Raw genomic sequence first — 21,790 nt, forward strand, 5'->3', positions numbered from 1 at the left:
TTTTAATATAATAGATTTAATCTCAACATAAGAAAATTTAAAGGTAGTACAGAAAAATGTATTTTAAACAATTATTTTAAAAGTTAAGAAAAAACTTACAAATGATAGTTATGATTGGAGCAGATGACATGTGACCCATGAAAAATTAGACTACTGAAAAGAATATTGAATTTTTCATTTTTCTTGGCTCAGACATATTTTTGTGGCTTTGAAATCTGAGGAAATTACTCTTTCTTTAAGTGACTAAATATCCTTTAGTATCCTTTCTACCAAGTCCCATTTATCTCTCCATTCTTTCCTGTTTATCATCATAATATCAGTTCTCAGTCATGGCTAAGTATATTTTTCAAACTCATTGGTCGCTGAGCTGCTGTTTTCCGTCTCCACCTACCTGTCGAGTTGAAGAATGGTGGTAGGTTTCCTCCTTAATTTTCCGTGCTTCTCTCTATACTGTGGAATCATATTGTAAGTGGGCAGCAGACAGGATTCAGGCTGCACTGAAGGGGGAAAGTATTAACTGAAGTCCCTCTCTACTGCTGGTGTCTCCGGCTATTTGTTTCCTCTTGCTTGGTGGTTTATGGTGGTCCTTTTCTGCATTTGGAAGAAAATTTGTGATTATATAAAAATATAAATTTTGGCCACATTTTAAATATTTCTAATGATTTCAATACAGTAGTTGTGTCTTTAAGTGGAATTCCAAATTTTAGTTGTTTAATTTCTTCGTCTACAACTTTAACATCACCAGGGTGTTTAAAAAATGGATGATGGGAGACCAGTGAAGTCTGAGTGAGGGTGTAAGATGGGTATTCATTTTTATATATTTTGTTCTATATTCCTGGAAGTATAATTCTTCAGATTTGTTTTGAACTTAATGTGATTCAAATTTACAAAAATAATCATCTACTCAAAATGTAGATCATTAATTTTTGGAGTAAAAAATAGCCTTATAATATCTGATGTATTCTACTGTCATTTAAAAAATATGTAGTCTTTCTCTTAGATTTGTACACATTTAATTTTAATCATTCGAGAAAATATAAAGAAGCTCTGAGAAGTTATAGCTTTTATAGAGTATGTAGCTCTTAAAAACACAATTTTTTTCCTGTAATATAAACAGAGCTTGTCAGACTGTACTGTAAAATCTCAAGCATACTAATTAGAACTTTACTTACAACTTAGATTTAAAATGAAAGGAAGATTCAATGAAATGAAGCTACAATATCTTGCATAACAAGTTATTTATGTAAATTAAGGAATATGTGAAAGAAGAACAAAATGAAGGTAGTAAAGTGGTAATATTTTCTTCGCAGAGTATCATTTTGATTATTGTACTATTGAATTTTCATTTCCCTTTAATAGCAATTTATATTGTTCATCTCAGATTTTTCACAAATCTTCATTCTTGGCAGGAGTCATGTAGTTTTGTCAAAAACTTAATTTTTAACTCAAGGTTTTTAATTTTTCTCCCCCACTTTATCTTGAAGGAAGAGTTTAAAATCAGGTTTTCCCCAATTTTAAACACGTGATTTTGTGCCAAAGAGAAAACTTTCTATCTCCCACCTCCAGATTTGTATGTATTATAATGGACTGAGAAAGGTAAATTTAAACATTTGGATATATACACTTTTATTAAAGGAAAAAATATATAATAAATTAGGAATTAAATTAGAACAAATATTTTAAATCAATATGGGCGTCACTTTAACTTAAATCTATACATCAGCATTTTCTCCTTTCTGTAATTCATGTATAAAATAAGCCAAATTTTTTATACCAAAGTGAAACACTGTTATTATTTTTATATTTCTTCCCCTGATCTATTGATTGAAATTTGCCCACCTTTTTGTTCAAAAGTTTCTTTCTTTTACATGCATGTCATAATGAAAGTAAATATCTGAAAACATTGATGAGTAAGCTTTTGGAAAACTTTTTTTAAAAAATTAACAACAATCCTACTAGTGGCAATTTTTTATTTTTAATATACATAACTTTTACTAATAAAATATTTGCTTAGAAAATTTCTATATGGCTTACTGCTAGAGAAAATGTAGGATCAATAAACAAACTATATTTAAGAAAAAATATGGTGGGGAATTGAAGTGGATAATTTAATATAGAAATAATTAAACTGTTACTGTAGAGAATAAAAGTTTACACGGGAATCAGTTTTAATGTATTAATTACAATGGTCCATCTGCACTTGACATGAGCCTATGTTTATAAACCTTGAGTTCCTGGTTAGTATGCATGACAAAACTCCCTAGCTGGACAAGAAGCACGAACACTTAAATTTTGCATTGAGAAATTCTGCAAGAATGTTTACTTCTGTAGGATTTGACTTTGGTTTTAGGTAGGTGTCTCACATCAGCTTTTCATTTATAACTATCTACTTCCCATAGTGATGCCTTACTATAAGAGCATCATTTCTAATATAAATTATTAGAAATTCTTGGTATTTTGTCAAAATGGCCTGGGCTTGAGTTCTAAAAGCAGAGTCTGGGCAAGGTTTAGGGGACATATCAGAGAGCTAACCTCTGATGTCATAGTGAGGAAGAAGAGAAAATGAGACAAGGCAGGGGGCAAGACCCCAGAGGGCGCACGCTGAGCGGGCTTTCCGGGGGACAGTCGGGCCCAAGGCCAGAAGGATGCTATGGACTCAGAAAGCGCTTCTGTGTCCTCTAGCTCTGGTGATTCCCAGCTATAGGCTGAGCAAGCTGCCACGGCAATAGAGAAATTTTATGCTGAGTTTATTTTTTGGATAAGCTTTAAATATTAATGTTAATTATATATATATATATATATATATATATATATAGGGGTGTACATATAGCCATATTATTGATCAGTTGCTAAGTCATGTGGCCTGGCGTGCTGCAGTCCATGGGGTCGCAAGGAGTCGGACACGACTGAGGGACTGAACGGAACAGACTCACGCCGTCGAGTCGGTGATGCCATCCAGCCATCTCATCCTCTGTTGTCCCCTTCTCCTCCCGCCTTCAATCTTTCCCAGCATCAGGGTCTTTCCAATATTTTGACCACCTGATGCAAGGAGCTGACTCATTGGAAAAGACCCTAATCCTGGGAAAAATTGAAGGTAAAGGCAGAAGGGGTCGGCAGAGGACAAGACGGTTAGACAGCATCACTGACTCAACATAAATTTGAGCAAACTCTGGGAGACGGTGAAGGGCGGGGCAGCCTGGTGTGCCTCAGGGTTTAGGGTTAGGGTTGCAAAGAGATGACCACAGTTTAGCAACTGAACAACAAAAGCTATACTTTCAGGGCAAATTCATCAGAATGGGGTTAGTAGGTCAAAGATTCAGTGCTTACATAGCTTGGTTAGATATTACCAAATGTTTTTGTGTTACTAGAGAGTTTTAATAATCAATGAATCACAAATTGTGTATTTATTATAAGAAAACAAGATATAATTAAGTAAACAATATGTTGGTATAGCTTATAAGAGGGGGAACAAATTTTTAAAATGTTTTTTTTTAAATACAAAGGAGTTATTGTACTTTAAATCTCTCACTGATTTGTGTGTTTTCTGTGGGTGTGTGTTTGTGTAAAAACATTTTATAGTAATAAAGTGTGAAGATTCAGGGAATTCAAAGTTAATTTTGGTGCTATTAGACATGAGGTTATAACTTTGCTTTAATGTATAATTTGCTGTGAGAATTAATCTTTGAAAATTATGAAAAAAAATATGGTAAATAGCCTGCAGCTCTAAAAGCTTAGCATAAATACCAAGCAATAAGTGAGCATATTTCTTTTAATTATATTATCATGAAACCTAAATCCAACTCATGCTTTCCTCCTTATTAATAACAATGGTAGCTGTGTTTTATCATAAAATTATAAATTGTGATTTGACTCTACTGTATGGATATGTCTTACTTGGCTGAATAGTGAGATATTTTTAAATGTAATTAGATACTTAACCTTAACTATGAAGGTACAAATAGCTACTTTTACATAGACTTTGGTTAAGTAAAAGCATTTCTGCATATTTTTATATGCGCAAGTAGACTTTGCACAAAAAACTATTGCCATACAAACTAAAGGAGATTTAAAAATGAAAAGTTCTGTGACTTAGATTTTATCTTTTAAATAATTTTCTTCAAAAAGAGTTCATAATATATATTTTCTAATGTTGTCTATATGTAGTTATATATATGTAGATTTTTACTGTTAACGACAAGAGAGCAAATTGTTTAGAAGACAACAGATTTTAAATCATAACATGTTAAAATTTAAAAGGTAAATTAGTATAATGATAGTTAAATGCCTTTTATACAATTTTCAGTTATAAGAAAAATCTTTCTAGGAATTCTGCTGTATGTATTTATTCCGACAGATTACTAATAATTTTTTTTTAATAATTACAACATCATATGTTTTACAAAGCAACTTCTCACATATTGCTTCATTTATGTTTCTCAAAAATCTGTGCAAATATAAAATCACTCTTTTCTGCTGTGTTTTGTATGTGAATAAGTTTGATCTGTACATATGTGTAATCAAAATATATTACTTGAAAATTTCATTCTTATTCTATAAATTTATAAAGATAATCTGATATTTAGGTTCTGTTCCTACTTATGGATCTGATTCTTTTGCAAACAAAAGGACATTTGGTGAAATATCCACATTGATATAATTTCTTCCCACTTTAGGAATTTGTTGGTAAAATCTTACAACGTCTTGATTAGTTTCAGATTATATTTTGAGATAATCCAAACTAGAATCTCAAGAAATTGAGGGAGAATAAATTCTTCCCTATATCTCCAAAAATATGGCAATTTTTCTATGTGAGTTCATTAAAACTACCTATCCTGAAGTTGTCAATCATCAAAACAAGGTAGTTGCTGATTAAGTTAAAATTGCTGTGTATTAAAACTTGAGGTATAAAACAAAATCAATTTCATTTCCTTGTTAGAAGAATAGTAAACACCAGTGCTGTGCCGTGCTGCGCTGAGTCACTTTAGTCGTGTCCAGCTCTTTGTGACCTCCATGGACTGTAGCCCACCAGGCCCCTCTGTCCATGGGGTTTTCCAGGCAGGAATACTGGAGTGTGTTGCCATTTTCTCCTCCAGGGGATCTTCCCAACCCTGAGATCAAACCAGCATCTCTTAGTTTTCCCACATTGGCAGGCAGGTTCTTTACCTCTAGATCAATCCTTATATTCAAATATTTCTGATTATGTTACATAATAATTCCAAATAACTTGCTTTATAAAATTATTATAAAATGTGTACTAGAACAATTTGATTTTCACTTGCATGAAGCCTATTTGTTAGAAAACAAAAGTAATCCATTTTAAAGAAAAATGCTAATGTGGTATACGGTAACTTATTAATTATGAATATAATATTGAAAGTTCAAACATACTTTCTTATACAACAAGTTAAAAGTGACATTTTATAAAATTTGTGACACTGATCTTCATACTCTATTTTCACATTTTATGGGGAGGGAGGTGGAAAAGGATTTCAGGATGGGGGCACTTGTATACCCATGGCTGATTCATGTCAACATATGGCAAAAACCACTACAATATTGTAAATTAATTGTCCTCCAATTAAAATAGATAAATTAATTTATAAAAATAATAAAACACACACAGAGAAGAAATGTTAAAAATATTCAATAGTATATTTACAAAATGTTGGACATGGTACTAAATAATTTTATTTTACCACAAAATAGAACATAAGGAAATAATACTGGCCATATGACCATCTGCTTGGGTCTAAAATCTTCACTGATTTTTGGCACATAGGATGACCCACCACTGTCTTAATTTTTCAAATATAATGAGATTTATAAAGCTTATTGTCTTTCATTTTCATTCATTATCATAAAATGTTAAACTAAAATGCAATGTAGCATGAAAATATTTTATAAACACATTTGGGCATCCAAAAATAATTCAAATCAATTAAAATATTGCTTGGGAAGGATTGCCACCAAGGAAAAATCAGTATGTTCATCACTTTTTGTATAGATATTTAAGATTAGCATCTGTTAGTAGTATGAGTCCATATACATATAATATGCTTTTATAACATGGTAGTATTAGGTTAATATTTGTTAACTGAATGGAATTGTGTATCACACAAGATTTAACAAAACATTTAGAGAATGCTATCTATAAGTATTTTGGCAGAAACTTTTGAGTATATATATATATATATGTCTTAATTAAAAGAAAATAGTCTATATCACAAATATGTTTGATAACAAAACATGGTTTGTGTTTGAATATTGTAAATATATTATGGATGCAATTTTAAGCTCTTGAAAATATTTTAATGACAATATCTAAATAATTTGATCAGTATCTAATGATTTGGAAATTCCAAAAAACATTTTATTATTTAAAGGTTTTTTGTTTGTTTGTTTGTTTGTTTGTTTGTTTTTGGAGAGGGCTATGTAGGATGAGAGATAGCATGCAATTTTTATTTTGACAAAGTTAATGAATCACTGAATAGAATGGAAGGGCAGAAATGAACTTGAACTCATCAATAATATTGACAACGTTGGCTAGAGATGAAAGATAATTATTGGGAACTTGAGGGCATAGCTTTGTAAAGGGAAGAAATATTATTTCATTTGAATAAAGAAGACCTGACTAATTTTGTAAAAAGAAATGAAAGGAAAGGTCATAGTCATGAGAATAAAGACAGGAGAAAATAAGTTTAAAGTCAAGGAAAGAATACAGTTCCAGGTCAAGAGCATATCAGTGTTGATGTTCAGTCGCTCAGTTGTGTCCGACTCTTTGTAACACCATGGACTGCAGCACACCAGGCTTCCCTGTCCATCACCATGTCCCAGAGCTTGCTAAAACTCATGTCCATTGAGTTGATGATGTTATCCAACCATTTTGTCCTCTGTCATCTCCTTCTCCTCCTGCCTTCAATCTTTTCCAGCATCAGGGACTTTTCTAATGAGTCAGGTCTTTGCATCAGGTAGCCAAAATACTTGGAGATTCAGCTTCAGTCCGTCCAATGAGTATCCAGGGTGGATTTACCTTGGATTGACTGGTTTGATCTCCTTGCTGTCCAAAGAACTCTCAGGAATCTTCTCCAACACCACAGTTCAAAAGCATCAATTCTTGGGCGCTCAGCCTTCTTTATGGTTCCAACTCTCACATCCATACTGATTACTGGGAAAACCATAGATTTGACTAGATGGACCTTTGTTGGCAAAGTAATGTCTCTGATTTTTAATATGCTTGCTAGGTTTGTCATAGATTTTCTTCCAAGGAGCAAGTGTCTCAATTCCATGATACAGTTACCATCTGCGGTGATTTTGGAGCCCCAAAAAATAAAGTCTGTCACTCTTTCCATCATTTCCCCATCTATTTGCCATGAAGTGATGGGACCAGAAGCCATGATCTTAGTTTTCTGAATGTTGAGTTTTAGGCCAACTTTTTCACTCTCCTCTTTCACCTTCATCAAGAAGTTCTTTAGTTCCTCTTCACTTTCTGCCATAAGAGTGGTGTCATCTGCATATCTGAGGTTATTTATATTTCTCCCATCAATCTTGGTTCCAAGTTATGCTTCATCCAGACTGGCATTTCACATGATGTACTCTGTATATACGTTAAATAAACAGGATGACAATATACAACCTCAACATACTCCTTTCCCAATTTGGAACCAGTCCATTGTTCCACATCTTGTTCTAACTGTTGCTTCTTGACCTGCATACAGGTTCATAGAAAGCATATAAGGAGGTCTGGTATTCCTGTCAATTGAAGAATTTTCCACAATTTATTGTGATCCACACAGTCAAAGGCTTTAGCGTAGTCAGTGAAGCAGAAGTAAATAATTTTTCTAGAATTTTATTTATTTTTCTATGATCCAACAAGTGTTTGCAATTTGATCTTTCATTCCTCTGTCTTTTCTAAATCTAGTTTGTACATCTGTAAGTTCACGGTTCACACACTGTTGAAGTCTGGCTTGGAGAATTTTGAACATGACTTTGCTAGCATGTGAGATGACTGTAATTGTGTAGTAGCTTGAACATTCTTTGGCCTTGTCTTTCTTTGGGATTGGAATGAAAGTGACCTTTTCTGTGACCACTGCTGAGTTTTCCAAATTTGCTGGCATATTGAGTGCAGCCCTTTAATAGCATCATCTTTTAGGATTCGAAGTAGCTCAACTGGAATTCCATCGCCTCCACTAGGTTTGTTTGTAGTGATGCTTTCTAAGGCCCACTTGACTTCACATTCCAGGATATCTGGCTTTAGGTGAGTGATCACACCATTGTGGTTATCTGGGTCATGAAAATATTTTTGGATAGTTATTCTGTGTATTCTTGACAGCTCTTCTTAATATCTTCTGCTTCTGTTAGGTCCATACCATTTCTGTCCTTTATTGTGCCCATTTTTGCATGAAATGTTCCCTTGGTATCTCTAGTTTTCTTGAAAAAGATCTCTAGTCTCTCCCATTCTATTGTTTTCCTCTATTTCTTTGCATTGATCACGAAGGCTTTCTTATCTCTCCTTTCTGTTCTTTGGAACTCTTCATTCAGATGGGTTTATATTTCCTTTTCTCCTTTGCCTTTCACTTCTATTATTTTCTTAGCTATTTGTAAGACCTCTTCAGACAACCATTTTGCCTTTTTACATTTCTTTTTCTTGGGATGGTTTTGATCACTGTCTCCTATATAACATTATGAACCTCCGTTCATAGTCCTTTAGGCACTCTATCAAATCTAATCCCTTCAATCTGTTTGTCACTTCCACTGTGTAATTGTAAGGGATTTGATTTAGGTCATACCTGAATGGCCTAGTGGTGTTCCCTACTTTCTTCAATTCAAGGCTGAATTTGGCAATAAGGAGTTCATGATCTGAGCCACAGTGAGCTCCTGGTCTTGTTTTTGCTGACTGTATAGGGCTTCTCCATCTTCAGCTGCAAAGAATATAGTCAATATGATTTTGGTGTTGACCATTTGGTGATGTCATGTATAGTTATGTCTTGTGTTGTTGGAAGAGGGTGTTTGCTATGACCAGCGCTCTCTCTTGGCAAAACTCTGTTAGCCTTTTCTCTGCTTCATTTTGTACTCCGAGGGCAAACTTGCCTATTAATCAGGGTATTTCTTGACATCCTACTTATGCATTTCAGTCCCCTGTGATGAAAAAGACATCTTTTTTGGTGTTACTTCTAGAAGGTCTTAAAGGTCTTCATAGAACCGTTCAATTTCAGCTTCTTCAGCATTAGAGGTTGGGGCATAGACTTGGATTACTGTGATATTGAATGGATTGCCTTGGAAACAAAAAGAGATCATTCTATTAAAAGTATAAAAATAAGAATTATATGTCAAGACACTGTGGGATAAAATGATATGGTAAGACAATAAGGAAACACTATCTGGAACTAAACCCACCAACAGTGAGAAAGCGAGAATGACGTGACAGATTCATTGACATGTATTTGAAAGAAGTCAAGTTTGGGAGCCAGGATATGGTAGCAAAACCATAAGTAAGTAAAGAGTAAGTTTAGTATAAACACAGGTTTCTCTTGGGTCTAGCATGGATAATCAACATGCCCTCATTGCTGATTAATGCCCAGTCATTGGAAATCAGAATATTTCTGTAGGTAGCAGAATCTTGGAAAAGGTTGTCAACAAGGCTTTGAATTTTGAGAAACATTGTTCACTCTTTGAACTTTTAATATTTATTTTCTAAAACACAGAGAATGGGAAAATAATAAAAGAAAGAGGCAAGTTGTTGAACAGAAAAAAAAAAAAAAAACAATTCTAGAATTAAAAAAAAAAAAAAAACAGAATGAGTAATCCAAAGTCTATTGGTGTACCAGAGAGTTCATAAATTCAAATTAGAATCAGGTATCAATGAAATAGTCCCATTTCAAAAACTGAAACCGCTAGATTAGAGGTCAACAGAGTATGACTCTTGTGCTTAATCTAATTTGTAGCCTGTTTTTATATGTATCCAAGTTGCTAGTTACTTTTAGAGTCCTAAAACATCATAAACACCCACATGTATGAAGACAAAATGCAAACCAAAGGGGATTCATTTGCCTATAAAGTAGCTTGAGCATTATTAGTGGCGAACACTTGGATCCTGACTATTTTGTGGTATATGCTCCTGGCAAGCCTAAAGTATACACCATAGGAGGAGTCAAAGGGGTTAATTTTCAAAGTATCACCTCTACAGATACTATATTCTGCGATGCATTTCTTTCCCATGACACTTCTGCCTCAGTCCTATTACAGGACTGCCAGACTTCAATTCCTTCCCTGAACAAATCTACAAAGAAAGGCTTGTGCTTCACCGGAATGTTCTTTCCAAAGCCATTTTATCAGAAAACAATTTTGCTTCTCAATGTCTGATTTTTACCTCTGAATCACGTAGCCAGTCAGTCACTCTACCAACTATCCACTTAATACTTTAAGAACATTGATCAGGCACTGGGCACCGTTCTAGAAGCTGAGGGTAAAATGATGACTAGGATAGAGTCCTGTGTGCAGCGTGCTCCCCGTCCGTGGATGTAAACCAGAAAAGAAGGAAAGAAAGGGGAGCAGATGGAAAAGGAAGGGAGGGGGAGGAGGGTAAGCTCTGTGGAGAAGATGACGCCAGGCGATCAAGGCGATTGAGAAACTATTTAAAAGCGGTCAGAGAGTTTGTCTCTGAACAGATGCTTGGATCAAGATGGAAATAGTCAGAAGGAAACAGGTATGATGAGGAAGCCTCCTGATGCAGGAACGGTCAAGGAAAGGAGGACAAGGAGCAGGCAGAGCCTCAGACATCCTCACTACCGCTTTAGATGCTTTAACCTGTGACACAGTGGTGACTATTCGAGCAGAATTTCAAACGCCTTTTGTAATCAGCCTTGACAACCACTAAAAATAATATCCATCGTATAAAAGGTTGGTACAAAGCAGTCTCAACATCGTGATAGCAAAATCTTCTTTCCACATTTAAAGGCAGACACAAATAAACACTTTTCTCAAGAAAATTCCCAAAGAACGATCACATTGAAGCTTATGATGAAGTATCTCAGAAATGTATCTGCTGTATTCTTATAGAGTTTCTGACCAAAAAAGATCACTGCAGACTAGGGTTTTCTGAATTTGGTTACCTGAATGAATAGCATTGGACAGTCTTAAGGAAGGGTTGAAATTGGAACAGGAGAGGAGGGGGTGCTGACAGCCAAACCTGGAGAGGTTTTCTTCTAAAGAATAAAACAGAGCAGTTTGCCTAAGGTACAGTGTTTACGAGTAAAAACAGAAGATACACCTGGAAAGAAAACCTTAGAACAAATGACTGTGAGCCTGTGCGGAAATGTCTTCCAATTTAAAGAGCAGAATTTTTGGAGAAAGGGAGATTTTAATATTCACACAGTCACAATATTTTAAATAAACCAAGCACTTATCACCAAGAACATGTAAAAAGGTACTCTTGGTGATCTGCAGACAAAAAGGAAAGTGATGCAAATCACCCTATCCATTCACCTCAACCCTAGAAGTTGACATTCTTTCTACCTGGATGTTAATGATTGATGCCCTACACAGTATTAATGACTGCTGTGAATCATTGAAAATGTTTTCAACTTTATTTTCCAGGAGAGTTGAAGAGTACTTCTGAGTCCTCAGTGCATTATGAAATTAGGATGAGTGTGATATTCCTACTGCAACATTGCCTATGGTCCTTGGTCAATGTTACATTTATCACAGCTATGCCTCAGTTCCACTGGCCCTTTCCTCCAAGTTATTCCAACAGAAATAGCATAGTTTTTACCGTTTTAAGACCAAACTGCTGTACTATAATATTGTCACAAATGCTATATTCTAATTATGAAAACGAAGTCTACAAATATTTTGTTTTAAAGCATTGTGAAAACAAAGTGTGCAAATGTTTTGTTTTAAAGCAATTATAGCTAGACATTACTGTAAGAGTTAACTCTGATTGATTAAATATTTTCAAATCAAAATATATTCAGTGCCTCTGTGTTAATATAGTCAACATAACTCTCAGTTGATTACATAGAGATTTCCACAAAACTCCATACACAGGCTGACACTGCTTCCTTTTTCTTAAGAGAGCTGATAATGCCCATGACAAATTTATTAGTTCAGTTCAGTTCAGTCGCTCAGTCACGTCCAACTCTTTGCAACCCCATGAATCGCAGCACGCCAGGCCTCCCTGTCCATCACCAACTTCTGGAGTTTACTCAAACTATTGTCCATTGAGTCAGTGATGCCATCCAGTCATCTCATCCTCTGTCGTCCCCTTCTCCTCCTGCCCCCAATCCCTCCCAGCATCAGGGTCTTTTCCAGTGAGTCAACTCTTCGCATCTGGTGGCCAAAGTATTGGAGTTTCAGCATCAGCATCAGTCCTTCCAATGAACTCCCAGGACTGATCTCCTCTAGGATGGACTGGTTGGATCTCCATGCAGTCAAAGGGACTCTCAGAGTCTTCTCCAACACCACAGTTCAAAAGCATCAATTCTTCCGCGCTTAGCTTTCTTCACAGTCCAACTCTCACATCCATACATGACCACTGGAAAAACCATAGCCTTGGCTAGATGGACCTTTGTTGGTAAAGTATATCTCTGCTCTTCAATATGCTATGTAGTTTGGCCACAGCCTTCGTTCCAAGGAGCAAGTGTCTTTTAATTTCATGGCTGCAATCACCATCTGCAGTGATTTGGAGACCAGAAAAATAAAGTCAGCCACTGTTTCCAATGTTTCCCCATCTATTTCCCATGAAGTGATGGGACCAGATGCCATGATCTTAGTTTTCTGAATGTTGAGCTTTAAGCCAACATTTTCACTCTCCCCTTTCACTTTCATCAAGAGGCTTTTTAGGTCTTCTTCACTTTCTGCCATAAGGGTGGTGTCATCTGCATATCTGAGGTTCTTGATATTTCTCCGAGCAATCTTGATTCCAGCTTGTGCTTCTTCCAGCCCAGCGTTTCTCATGGTGTACCCTGCATATAAGTTAAATAAGCCGGGTGACAATACACAGCCTTGATGTACTCCTTTTCCTATTTGGAACCAGTCTGTTGTTCCGTGTCCAGTTCTAACTGTTGCTTCCTGATCTGCATATAGGTTTCTCAAGAGGCATGTCAGGTGGTCTGAGAGTAGAACAAATTGAGAAAGCAGAATTGACATATATATATGCTATCATGTGTAAAATAGAGAACTAGCAGGAAGCTAGTGTAAAACACAGGGAGCCCTAGGCATTCTGTGAAGATTTAGATGAGTGGGATGAGGAGGGGAGTCTCAAGACGGAGGGTACACACACACACACACACACACACACATATATAATTATGGCTGATTTGTGTAGATGTATGGAAGAGACAGTGACAGAGTTTATTTTCTTGGGCTCCAAAAATACTGCAGATGGTGACTGAAACCATGAAATCAAAAGATGCTTGCTCTTTGGAAGAAAAGTTATGACCCACCTAGACAGCATATTAAAAAGCAAAGACATTACTTTGCCAACAAAGTCCCTCTAGTCAAGGCTATGTTTTTTCCAGTGGTCATGTATGGATGTGAGAGTTGAACTATAAAGAAAACTGAGCGCTAAAGAATTGATGTTTTGAAATGTGGTGTTGGAGAAGACTCTTGAGAGTCCCTTGGATTGCAAGGAGATCCAACCAGGCCATCCTAAAGGAAATCAGTCCTGGGTGTTCATTGGAAGGACTGATGCTGAAGCTGAAACTCCAATACTTTGGCTACCTGATGTGAAGAACTGACTCTTTTGAAAAGACCCTGATGCTGGGAAAGATTGAAGGCAGGAGGAAAAGGGGATGACAGAGGATGAGATGGTTAGGTGGCATCACCGACTCAATGGACATGGGTTTGAGTAAACTCAGGGAGCTGGTGATGGACAGAGAGGCCTGGGGTGCTGCAGTCCATGGGGTCACACAGAGTCAGACATGACTGAGCAACTGAACTGAGCTGAATGGTGGCAGAGACAACTATAGCACTCTAAAGCAATTATCCTCTAATAAAAAAGAAAAATATTTTATAAGTAATTGCATACTGAGTTAAATTATTTCAGGTTCAATATTTTCATAAAATAAATTTTAAAAATTCAAATAGAATGAATAAACAAATATTTCCCAAGCACAGAACATAAAAATGAGAGACTGAACATCCTAAGGATAAATAATAGGAAACCCCAAGACATAAGGAATAGAAATAGAAGCACATGATACTTCCAATCCATGAACACGGTATGTTTCTCCATCTGTTTGTGTCCTCTTTGATTTCTTTCATCAGTGTTTTATAGTTTTCTATATATAGGTCTTTTGTTTCTTTAGGTAGATATACTCCTAAGTATTTTATTCTTTTTGTTGCAATGGTGAATGGTATTGTTTCCTTAATTTCTCTTTCTGTTTTTTCATTGTTAGTATATAGGAATGCAAGGGATTTCTGTGTGTTAATTTTATATCCTGCAACTTTACTATATTCATTGATTAGCTCTAGTAATTTTCTGGTAGAGTCTTTAGGGTTTTCTATGTAGAGGATCATGTCATCTGCAAACAGTGAGAGTTTCACTTCTTCTTTTCCTATCTGGATTCCTTTTACTTCTTTTTCTGCTCTGATTGCTGTGGCCAAAACTTCCAACACTATGTTGAATAGTAGTGGTGAGAGTGGGCACCCTTGTCTTGTTCCTGATTTCAGGGGAAATGCTTTCAATTTTTCACCATTGAGGGTGATGCTTGCTGTGGGTTTGTCATATATAGCTTTTATTATGTTGAGGTATGTTCCTTCTATTCCTACTTTTTGGAGAGTTTTAATCATAAATGAGTGTTGAATTTTGTCAAAGGCTTTCTCTGCATCTATTGAGATAATCATATGGTTTTTATCTTTCAATTTGTTAATGTGGTGTATTACATTGATTGATTTGCGGATATTGAAGAATCCTTGCATTCCTGGGATAAAGCCCACTTGGTCGTGGTGTATGATTTTTTTAATATGTTGTTGGATTCTGTTTGCTAGAATTTTGTTAAGGATTTTTGCATCTATGTTCATCAGTGATATTGGCCTGTAGTTTTCTTTTTTTGTGGCATCTTTGTCTGGTTTTGGAATTAGGGTGATGGTGGCCTCATAGAATGAGTTTGGAAGTTTACCTTCTTCTGCAATTTTCTGGAAGAGTTTGAGTAAGATAGGTGTTAGCTCTTCTCTAAATTTTTGGTAGAATTCAGCTGTGAAGCCATCTGGTCCTGGGCTTTTGTTTGCTGGAAGATTTTTGATTACAGTTTCGATTTCCTTGCCTGTGATGGGTCTGTTAAGATCTTCTACCCAAAGCAGTCTATAGATTCAATGCAATCCCTATCAAGCTACCAATGGTATTTTTCACAGAATTAGACCAAAGAATTTCACAATTTGTATGGAAATACAAAAAACCTCGAATAGCCAAAGTAATCTTGAGAAAGAAGAATGGAACTGGAGGAATCAACCTGCCTGACTTCAGACTCTACTACAAAGCCACAGTCATCAAGACAGTATGGTACTGGCACAAAGACAGAAATATAGATCAATGGAACAGAATAGAAAGCCCAGAGATAAATCCACGAACCTATGGACACCTTATCTTCGACAAAGGAGACAAGGATATACAATGGAAAAAAGACAACCTCTTTAACAAGTGGTGCTGGGAAAACTGGTCAACCACTTGTAAAAGAATGAAACTAGAACACTTTCTAACACCATACACAAAAATAAACTCAAAATGGATTAAAGATCTAAATGTAAGACCAGAAACTATAAAACTCCTAGAGGAGAACATAGGCAAAACACTCTCCGACATAAATCACAGCAAGATCCTCTATGACCCACCTCCCAGAATATTGGAAATAAAAGCAAAACTAAACAAATGGGACCTAATGAAACTTAAAAGCTTTTGCACTACAAAGGAAACTATAAGTAAGGTGAAAAGACAGCCCTCAGATTGGGAGAAAATAATAGCAAATGAAGAAACAGACAAAGGATTAATCTCAAAAATATACAAGCAACTCCTGCAGCTCAATTCCAGAAAAATAAATGACCCAATCAAAAAATGGGCCAAAGAACTAAACAGACATTTCTCCAAAGAAGTCATACAGATGGCTAACAAACACATGAAAAGATGCTCAACATCACTCATTATTAGAGAAATGCAAATCAAAGCCACAATGAGGTACCATTACACGCCAGTCAGGATGGCTGCTATCCAAAAGTCTACAAGCAATAAATGCTGGAGAGGGTGTGGAGAAAAGGGAACCCTCTTACACTGTTGGTGGGAATGCAAACTAGTACAGCCGCTATGGAAAACAGTGTGGAGATTTCTTAAAAAACTGGAAATAGAAGTGCCATATGACCCAGCAATCCCACTTCTGGGCATACACACTGAGGAAACCAGATCTGAAAGAGACACGTGCACCCCAATGTTCATCGCAGCACTGTTTATAATAGCCAGGACATGGAAGCAACCTAGATGCCCATCAGCAGATGAATGGATAAGGAAGCTGTGGTACATATACACCATGGAATATTACTCAGCCATTAAAAAGAATTCATTTGAACCAGTCCTAATGAGATGGATGAAGCTGGAGCCCCTTATACAGAGTGAAGTAAGCCAGAAAGACAAAGAACATTACAGCATACTAACACATATATATGGAATTTAGAAAGATGGTAACGATAACCCTATATGCAAAACAGAAAAAGAGACACAGAAATACAGAACAGACTTTTGAACTCTCTGGGAGAAGGCGAGGGTGGGATGTTTCGAGAGGAATCGGGTGGAGAGGGAGGTGGGAGCGGGGATTGGGATGGGGAAGACGTGTAAATCCATAGCTGATTCATATCAATGTATGACAAAACCCACTGAAATGTTGTGAAGTAATTAGCCTCCAACTAAAAAAAAAAAAAAAAAGCACATGATAATAAAGATCAAATTAAAAAATCATAAAGTTAAAAAGAAAAAAAATATTTTGGATATCCTTGGGGAAAGGGGATTTGAGGAAAAATTCATAGTGGTCACACTCACAGAATGAAGACTGAAAGACTTTCTTTTTTTTTTTTTTTGAAAGACTTTCAATATCTCTATTTAATAACTTATTGAGGAGATAGTCACATAAGATGAAATTAACCATTTTAAAGTGAACAGTTTGGTGGAATTATCTCTAATTTTGCGTCATAGAACTGGGAATGAAAGAAGATTTTAGATGTTATCCACTGTAGCCACAGGCACTATACAGAAACTCTTTTTCATTAGAAAGTTGATATACTACTATTAAGCTTCTATGTGGACCTATCCTGGGAGTTCTTATGCTTACTTTTCTAAGGACAGGTGATTCCCTAGAAGTTAAGCTTTAAGATTTGCAAGCAAGGCCCTCTTGATAAGATGTGCCTGGCAAGCAGACATGCTATTCTGAAGAATGGTCCAAAATAGAAAATCTACCCGTCGCAGAGGGCTTTAGGTCAAATTAAACATTAAGTCTGATGCCAATAAACCATTATGTTGTTTTCTGTCTAGTGGCCAGTTTTTCTATAACTATCTACCTCTTAAACTAGGTTTTTCAGATAAAATAAAGTACGTGAATTAAACCTGAATTTAAAAAAAAAATCTACTTTTTCAATAGGTATGTACCAAATATTGCTTACAATATACTTACAGTAAATAACTGCTTTGTTGTTTGAACTGGATATTTGATTGGGTATCATGCATTTTTATATGTTAAATCTAGCAACTTTAATTAAAACTAAACTTAAAATTAGACTTATTTTTTTTCTTTACCATTTTTTCTCAGAAGTGATTCTTCTTTTGACAGCCCTTTCCCAGTTGCCTCTTTAGGGAAACTGATGGAGGCTTCTGACAGGGTGCATTATTTTTCTAATAGTGATTTTCTACCTGGGCATATAAATCAAAAGTATCCTCCTTGTCTGAGTACTAGGAAGAATAGCATCACCACAGCCCCAAGAAGATTCCTGATTTTCGACTTCAAAAGGAAGAACTAAGCATTTTTCAGCTTTCGTTCTAAAAATAGAATTTTTCTAGAGGTAATTGTTATTAAGGCATATGAATTTTTTTATTGCAGAATGACATAAAATTGTGTCGTCTATCCTTAGAATGTCTGTGACCAAGTAGTTAAGCTTAATGTAATGACAGTATTGAGTCTAAGTGTGACCTCTTATCGAGGCTTCATTTTCCAAACAGGTTTATTTGCAAATTCTTGACATTTCAATATTTGGCATTTCAATGCTTCTTGTTTTCCTTCTCTATTAGTTTTAAACCCAGAGAAGAGAAAGATGTGTGAGTAACTAGTGTTGCTAAAAAACCAAATAGCGTATTGACACTCCCCACTCTCCCACCTCCCTGTAAGTACAATTAACATTCATTTATATGGGCACAATCCAGAGGTTCTGAACCTAGGGTTTGCTGGTGAACATCCTAACATATATGATCCCCTTGACATTATGTACAGTGTATCTGTATCGCTATGATTAGGTTCCTGGATGAGAGTTTATTGTGTCATCAAATGTTCAAATTATTCAGAAATCTACAAATTCTCTGAACCACTGACAGCTATCCACTTCTCCACCAGCCTTCACTCAGTTCTCTCCAGAGTTATTGACACATTTCCTAATGTCCGTCACTGGATATTCTTCAATTTATCTTCCCATTGATAAACCCATTGAACAATAGTATTAAAAAGCATAGTTGTGTATCGCACTGTTCAAAGATATGCCACTAGTCACTGATGAGGTAGCCCAAACCCTTCATGTAGTGAACAGAGGTCTTTATGATTTTGATCTTATTTTCATCTATTCTCTTTTTTTGAAAATCTTCCCACTTAGTTTAATACCTAAGTCATATTTACTAGATTAGAACTTACAATTTGAGTGTTATGAAATAAACTGTGTGCCATGCTTGAAGTCTCAATATCACTCACTGAGAAAAAAGATTTTTGACAGTAGGTTCACAAAGTAGGTGTGGTTCACCAGGGTCATAATATAATACCAAAATTAGCATCAAGAATTTTGTTATTTTATACCTGACAATGTAAATCTTCTTTAAAAAGCTACAACATGTTCTCACTGTAAATATACAGGAATGATTATATCACCATTATTTATATTTGCTCAAATATGAAAATAAACCCACTGTCTATCAACATTAGAACAGATAAATAAACTAGTGTGTACACCCAATAGAATACTATACAGCAATATAAACTAGCAATGTTACATACAACATCATGGATAAATTCCAAACTAAAAGTATGCAGATACTAAAAGGTATATGCATTATGATTTCATTTATGTGAATTCCAGCAACAGATAGAATTAATCTACAGTGTCTGCCACAAGAAGAGGTTTTCATCTGGGAATTTTGGTTTGCTCAAAAATACATTCTTGTCAAACTCTAAGTGGTAAATACTTGAAGCCCAAGGACCTCTTCACCTACAGAGTGGGAACCTCTTCACCTACAGTTCCCACTCTTTTTCAGCTTTGAGCTTCACCATTTTCTGCTACACAAAGTAGAATGACTCACCTCCGTTTATATAGCTAATCTTATCTGTCTCTATGTCTTTTCCAAGCAGCGTTTCTTATTTATTTTATGATGTTATGTTTATGTTTCTTGTTTATTTTATGATGAGGAAAGCTTGTCTTTCCTCAGTCTTCTGAAGGATCCATACTTTCCAACTGTATAAAATTTATCAATACATACTGTATTGTAATTGTTCATTTTTAGATTCATGACTTTTACCCAAATCTGTGGTTTCTCGTTCTATTTTTCTCATGCTTGATATGATCAAACCTGAGATGCCATCACATATGTACATGCATACACTTATGTATATAAATAAGGATATGTGTATGTAAGAAGCAGAATAAGCTCTAGATTAAGTAATAGAGCTAACTCTCAACTGAAAGAGGACATTCAATATATACTAAAGAATAATTCTTGTTTTTGTCTTTTCAAAACATTCAATATTTTTACAAATTATATAAAAAGTTATTTTTTGCTAAAGATATATAGACCCCTTCTTAGTCAATATTTTCTATAATTCTGCATTATTAAGAAATTTTAAATCTCTGTTTCAAATTTGTTTAGATTTTAAAAATGAATCTATAGTTAATGAATTCTGCATGACAGGATTTTATTACATGTCATGCTTTTTGATTTCATGATAATTATCTTGTGGTGATAGAAAACCAAGGATTTATGTAAAATACTATCACATTAATATTATAGCAAATATTGTTTATATAGAAAAACAGAATTGTAAGTATACCAGTGGTTATAATTTTCTAGATTGCTTTTAGCTTTAGTAATGCAAAATTACTCAACCTTTTTGGAGCATTCAGTCATTAAACAAATCATCCTTTTAGCCTTCTATTTGAAACAAAGCATCTACCATCTCTCTCTTCAAAAAGCAAAAGTCAGAAAAACCTGCTTTACTCACTGTTACTCATTTGGACTGAAAATGATTTCAGCTTATGTTTCATCTGAGAAAATCACATTTTGAGAGTGTAATTAAATCAAATATGAATTGAAATAAAAATATTTCTGTTAGGAAAATATCTAAAAGTCAAGTTTTTTTTTTTTATTCTCCTTTGAAATTGGTTTTCTTATTATTTATTAATGGTGCAGTGCTCTCTGCAAATGCTTATATTTGACCTAATAAAAACTACCTCCATATTAATGAAAGATGGATTTGTAAAGGCTGCTTTTTAATATCCCCCAACACTATACTAAATGCGGTCATTTCTTAAAGGTTGAGATTCCTGGTCAAGCTGCAAAGCCATGTTTAGGTGTAACTTGATTCCTTGGAGTATAGTATTCTGTGTATCCAATTTCAAAAAGTAAAACATTCCAGTATAAATGCCAAGGCAGTGTTTTAGGACACAGTTCGGTTCAGTTCAGTTCAGTCACTCAGTTGTGTCCGACTCTTTGCGACCCCATGAACCGCAGCACACCACGCCTCCCTGTCCATCACCGACTCCCAGAGTTTACTCAAGCTCATGTCCATCCAGTCGGTGATGCCATCCAACCATCTCATCCTCTGTCGTCCCCTTTTCCTCCTGCCTTTAATCTTTCTCAGCATCAGGGTCTTTTCCAATGAGTCGGCTCTTCACATCAGGTGACCAAAGTATTAGAGTTTCAGCTTCAGCATCAGTCCTTCCAGTAAATATTCAGGACTGATCTCCTTTAGGGTGGACTGGTTGGATCGCCTTGCTGTCCAAGGAACTCTCAAGAGTCTTGTCCACCACCACAGTTCAAAAGCATCAATTCTTCAGTGCTCAGCTTCCTTTATAGTCCAACTCTCACATCCATACATGACTATTGGAAAAAACATAAATTTGACTAGACAGACTTTTGTTGGCAAAGTAATGTCTCTGCCTTTTAATATGCTGCCTAAGTTGGTCATAATTTTTCTTCCAAGGAGTAAGTGTCTTTTAATTTCATGGCTGCAGTCAACATCTGTACTGATTTAGAGCCCCCAAAAATAAAGTCAGCCACTGTTTCCAATGTTTCCCCATCTATTTGCCATGAAATGATGGGACCAGATGCCATGATCTTAGTTTTCTGAATGTTGAGCTTTAAGTCAACTTTTTCACTCTCCTCTTTCACTTTCATCAAGAGGCTCTTTAGTTCCTTTTCACTTTCTTCCATAAGGGTGGTGTCATCTGCATATCTGAGGTTATTAATATTTCTCCCAGAAATCTTGATTCCTTGCTTGTGCTTCATCCAGCCCAGGGTTTCTCATGATGTACCCTGCATATAAGTTAAATAAGCAGAGTGACATTATAC

This window comes from Dama dama, chromosome 21 (assembly GCF_033118175.1).
Source record: "Dama dama isolate Ldn47 chromosome 21, ASM3311817v1, whole genome shotgun sequence".
Lineage (NCBI taxonomy): Eukaryota > Metazoa > Chordata > Mammalia > Artiodactyla > Cervidae > Dama > Dama dama.